This window comes from Alligator sinensis, unplaced genomic scaffold (assembly GCF_000455745.1).
Source record: "Alligator sinensis unplaced genomic scaffold, ASM45574v1 scaffold858_1, whole genome shotgun sequence".
In the NCBI taxonomy this organism is placed as follows: Eukaryota; Metazoa; Chordata; order Crocodylia; family Alligatoridae; genus Alligator; species Alligator sinensis.
This window is the reverse complement of record NW_005842079.1, coordinates 2,299,648-2,305,291: the sequence shown is the minus strand read 5'-3', so window position 1 is coordinate 2,305,291 and position 5,644 is coordinate 2,299,648. Positions and strand designations below refer to the sequence as shown.

At 48.4% G+C, this 5,644-nt stretch overlaps 1 protein-coding gene across 3 annotated transcripts in view; it reads left to right on the top strand.

The window, feature by feature from the left end:
* The window catches only part of LOC102382309 (high mobility group protein HMGI-C-like), a 92,578-nt gene that overhangs the window by 45,843 nt on the left and 41,091 nt on the right, over positions 1–5,644 (top strand). Inside the window, exon 1 of one of the 3 annotated variants that reach the window (XM_025204388.1) lies at positions 5,357–5,373. The exons of the other annotated variants lie outside the window; for them this stretch is intronic. The gene's annotated coding sequence lies outside the window, so the exon portion shown is untranslated. Of the gene's footprint in view, positions 1–5,356; positions 5,374–5,644 lie in introns of those variants that run through there. 3 annotated transcript variants of the gene reach the window in all.

The following is a 5,644-nucleotide window of genomic DNA, read 5'->3' as shown; positions in this document are numbered from 1 at the left end:
TTTCGGTGGGAGACAAGTTAAACTAATACCAAGTACTTCTGAAGCTCTCACCTATCCTGAGTAAAAAGAACAGTGCATTCCAGTGTGTAGTTGTACAGATATAGATACTTCCTGATCATGAGGCTTCATCTTGTGCACCTGAAATATTGCCATACACCTGCAGTACAGACTAGGGCTGTACAAAACAACATCATTCCACTTCAACTTCCATTTCAGCATTTCAGTGGAACAGTGTTTCATTTCGAGTTTCGTTTAGTTTCGAAAACACTGTTCCATTTCATTTAGTCAAAACTCTTTCACCGTTTTGATGCTGTCTTGATGTTTTGCCCATAGGCTATTTTGCAGCCAGTGCCAGGAAGATCAGTGCTGCCGCTGGCCCCAGCCAGCAGCACCAGCCTCCTGTAATCTGGCAGGAAGATCAGGGGCCGCACCCCCAGTAGCAGTCTGGCACAGACCCTGCAGCCCTCTCGGGGATGTGGGGGAGCCCCCGATCTGCCTGTCATCTGGCAGGCAGATTGGGGGCTTGCCCCCACCCCCTGAAGGGCTGCAGGGGCTGTGCTGGACTGCTTCTGGGGATGCAGGCTCCCAGTCTGCCTCCCAGATCACAGGAGACTGGTGCTGGCACCTGTGAGCCCGTACCCAGTGCTGGAAAGATCAGCACTGCCGCTGCACAAGCTGGCAGCACCAGCCTCCTGTCATCTGGCAGGCAGATTGGGGGCCCACACTCCTGGGAGCAGTCCAACACAGCCCTCCCGGGGCTGCGGGCAAGCCCCCGATCTGCCTGCCCAATGACAGGAGGCTTGTGCTACTGGCTGGTGCAGTGACAGCACCGATCTTTCCAGCCTGGGGAAATCAACTCCAGCGGCTCACAGCCCCATGAAACTGAGCCCAGTGGGGGGAATCAGAGTGCAGCGCCAGGGCTGTGCCCCACCTCCCTCCACCCGGCTCAACTCTCAGCACCCCGCCCCCCTCCACCAGTCTCAGCTCCCAGCACCTTGCCTCCCTCTACCGGACTCAGCTCCCAGTGGCTTGCAGCCCCGGGTAACTGAGCCTGGCGGGGGAAATGGGAGAGCAGTGCCGGGGCTGCGCTCCACCTTCCTCCACCGGGCTCAGTTCCCAGCAGCTCGCAGCCCCATAGAACTGGGCCCTGTGGGGGAAGGCAGAGTGCTGCACTGGCTCTGCCTACCTCCTGCCACCAGGCTCTGCTCCATGGGGCTGGCAGAGCCAATCGGAGCCCAGCCTGGCAGTGGGAGGCAGGCATTGCCAGCGGTGCTCTTTGATCAGCTTTGCCAGCCCCACGGAGCGCAGCCCAGTGGTGGGAAGCGGGGAGAGCCAGGGCTGTGCTCCCTGCCGGGCTGAGTCACATAAGGCTGTGGAGCCACTCGGAGTGCAGCCCTGACTCTCCCCTGCCTCTAACCACCTGGCTGCTTCAAAATTTGAAATGTTTTGAAACGTTTTGACTGCCCTCTTTTCGTTTCAAAGCTGTTTCAAAGTCCTTTGTTTCATTTCAATTTCACTGTTTTGAGCTTGAAACGCGTTGAAGCAGTGTCAAAATGAAACAGCCGGTGAAGCTTCGCACAGCCCTAGTGCAGACCAGCTTGCAGTATTGGTGTTTCATTACACTGTTTATAAGGTGCTATGTTTCATTAGTGTCTGTGCTGCTTCAATTTGACACTTCATTTAAAAAGTGTTCTCCATCTTCTCTTGAGAGCATTCTGTGACCCATAGTTTTTATAGCTGGTATAATCCAGAAATCAGGTTCTTTTGGTATTTTTCTTTGACCCCATAAAACATGCTGCATTCATTTGGGCAATAGCAGTTTACCTTTAATGGGTCTAGGTTCAATTATTTTAAGTATCTGCAGGTAATAGACTATGTGTCTTTTTATTTTAAAAAGAGCATTCCTTGAAATCCATGTTGTTTTAGCAAATGGGAGGTAGGTTTTATCTTCCTAACTAGGCCCCCAACTTGTCATATGGCTGAGTGTCTTCACTTCTCTGTGTATTCATTTCCCTATCTGTGGAAATAATGTTTCTCTACTTCTGTGAAGTGCTTTGAGGTCTATGGTGTGCTCTGGGGAAGCAGGAAGGCTGAACATACCTTGTACAATTTGTTTGCCCTGCCTAGTAATAGAATATACGCTCTGAATCCCATTGTGTACTGTAGCACTTCTTGGTCCTGTCTACATGTGCATATTAATGCATATGAATAAACTCTGGAGCTTATTACTCTGGAAGTTATTGCACCCGGTCACTACATCTTCACATGCACCTGGGATCACAGCACGTTGAGCCGAGCCAGAGCAGTCCCAGCTGGCAGAGGGTCTGGGGAGTGGTTAGCCTGCCAGACAAGTGCAGCTCTCCCCGGCTCAACTTACTGAGGGGGGGCTGGCTGGGGCACAAGGGGGCTCCAGTGTGGGGCTAGCCAGCACACAGTATATGTGTCCTGCTGTGGAGTAAAAAGAACTCTGTAGCAGGATAGTACTTGTATTTACAAGTGCTATCCTGCTGCAGAGTAAATTAGTTTGCTCCAGCCTAATAGGGGCACACATAGGGGCATGACACTTACTGTGCAGCTAATTTGTTTACTGTACAGTAAAGTCTTGTGTAGACACACCCCTTGAGTGCATAATGTGGTGGTGAAAACAAATACCTTGCTAGAATTTTTTGTAGTACAACTCATGGAATCACTGCAGAATAGGACTGGAAGGGACCCCAGGGGGTCATCTAGGGCAACTCCCTGCTGAAGGTAGGATCATTTCAGGCTAAATTTGTCAAGTTTGCATGTTAAAATTCCCAGCAATGAAGATTCCACAATCTCTCTAGGTAATGGTACCAGCACTTAACCTCCCTCATAATTAGAAAGTTCTTCATAAGAGCCAATGTAAATCAGTCTTGTTCCATGTAAACCCAGTTACTTTTTGTCCTATTCCTTATGGACACAGAGAAGAATTGGTTGCCATTCTCTTTTTAATAATCCTTTTAGTATTTGAAGACCATGATTCTCTGTCTTCTTTTTTTCCAAGTTAAATTGTCCCAGTTCTTCCAACCTTTTTTTACCTAAGTTATGTTTCTTAGTCCTCTAATCATTTATGTTGCTAACTTCTTCAATCTTCCTTGAGGTACGGAGCCAAAAACTGAGCACAGTACTGAAGATGAGTCCTCACTACAGGTTTCCCTCAATTTTATGCTGTACATGTGTTCTTGCACAATGACACATAAATTGAATTAGCATAAAGCGAATCCACTTTACAATGTAACAAATAGGGATAGGTTCCCATGGCGGTGAGGGAGGAAGGGAGGGAGGGAGGGAATGAGGCTGGGACTAGGGAAGGACCAGAGGGAGGGGGGCTGCTCCCAGGGCTGCACAAGGCAGCAAAGCAGAGGGAACAGAGCGGCACTCAACCCAGCCCTGGCTGCACCGGCCCTGAGAGTGGCCAGCGCCAGCTGCCTCCAGCTGCTGGGCTGCACTGTGCTCTGCCTGTCTCCACTCACCTCTGCTCCTGGGCTGCACCATGCCCTGGTGTAGGCAGCTGGTGTCTGCTGCTCCTGGGACCATTGCAGCCAGGACTGGGGTGAGTGCTGTGCCCTGTGCCGCCTGGGGCTCCGCTTGTCCACACTCATCCCAGCGCGTGCTGGAGTGGCCCTGGGAGCAGCTGACACCAGCTGCCTACACCACAGCATGGTGCAGCCCAGGAGCTGGGGTGAGCCCAGTCACGGGGGGACAGGCAAAGCACGGTGCAGCCCAGTGGCTGCAGGCAGCTGGTGCTGGCCATTCCTGAGGCCACTGCAGCCCAAGCTTGGGTGTGGGGGCCCATGGCCCTTTCCCCTCCCCCCACAGATTTACCTGCTTGGGCGGGGGCATCTACGCAGATCGCATAAGAGTGAATTTACCTTGCATATAATGAATTATGGGTCTAAATATGCTCATCTCATAAGAGCAAATTCTTATATAAAGAACCTGCATAAATGGAGGGAAACTTGTAGCACTGAATAGAGTGAAAGTATCACTTTCTGTGACTTGCTTGAGATACTTCTGTTACTGTCTCCCAGCATGATACTGGGTTTTTTGCAGCAGTAGCATTATGTTGACTGGTATTTACTATAACCCCAACAGCCATTTCTTTAGTACTGAAGTCCAGCCAGCCATTCTCCAATTTATATTTGTACATTGAAATATTCCATACAAAGTACAGGACTTCACACTTGTCCTTTTTGAATTTAATCCATTTTTTTCATACCACATCTCCAATTTATTAAGGTTATCTTGATTCTTAATCCTGTCTTCCCAAGTGACTTCTCCCTTACCCAACTCGGTGTAATCACAAATTTACTAAGCATTTACTCAATTCCATCCTCCAACTATTTAATTAAGACATTAAATAGTACTGGACTTTGTACAGAGCACTATTTTTCAGGAAGATATGGGTAACTCCAAAGGGACAATCTGATAAATGGCCATAAGTGATACTGCCAAGCTGACCTGTGCCCCATGTACTTTAATGCAGGGTTGCATTTCTCAAACTATTCAAGTTAGCAACACCTTCCAAGTTAAAAAAAAGAAAAGAAAAGAAAAAGACCCCTCCCTCTTAGATTTAATGTAAAATTAGTTATAAAGTGTACTGATGATAAGCCAGTATAATTGGTTTGTATGTATGTTTCCAGATGATAGCAGAGAGTAATGCAACTGTAAAAGGTCTGGGTATGTGGTGAATGAGATTTTCTTTGCAGTAAGACTTTTAAGATCTTACTCTCCCTCAATTAACCTCCTGGGGTTACAACCCATTGGGTGAAAAATGCTGTTCTAGTTCATTACTGAGTTCTGGGGAAACAGAGCAGAGCCAGAACTCTGCATGTCAACATCCTGGAACTCACTGTACAGATCCAAACCTTTACTTTGGAGAAGATCATTCTGTCTAATAGGTTAAACCAGACTAATGTTTTCCCCATGCCAGGTTGGAAAATCTGCCACGTTTGAGACAGTTTTGATGTGGACTTTGCTGCTTGGAGGACTTTGTGATGGAGGAGAGGAAGCTAGGTTATTGGAGCATTCAGCTATGTGCACCATCAAGTAGGGCCCAGATGACTTGGGAAATGCTGCCCTGAGCCATTTGTTAGATGTTGAACCTCAGTGTAGCTCAAGTCACACTGCACAATGTGGGCCACAGTAAAGATGAGTTGGCTCTAAACATGTTAAATTGGGTATTAGAAGCAGTTCAACTATGTTAGCATTGAGCTTTATGTGGGTTCATTTGCCCTGCTTCTCAGTTTGTTCACAACTTGCTTGGATCTCTCTCTACCAGTGGTTTTCAATCTTTTTTTCAGTTGCAGACCCCTAAAAAATTTCAAGTGGAGGTGTGGACCCCTTTGAATTGTAAGTGTGGGCATTCACATACTTTTGATTGATTATAGTCCTCTTTCACACACCTCTTAGACATAGTCTGTGGACCCCCAGGGGTCCGTGGACTTCAGGTTGAAAACCACTGTTTTTATACTTAAGAGTCTACCCAAGTCAAGGAGGAAGCCAGGCAATTTTGTGGGGAGATCACAGGGCCAATCACCATTTTCAAAGGCTGATCATTGGGCCCTCCTCCCCCCCCCCCCTTCCCGCACAGCTCTGGCGGGGGGGCCCTGGCGGACTGGCC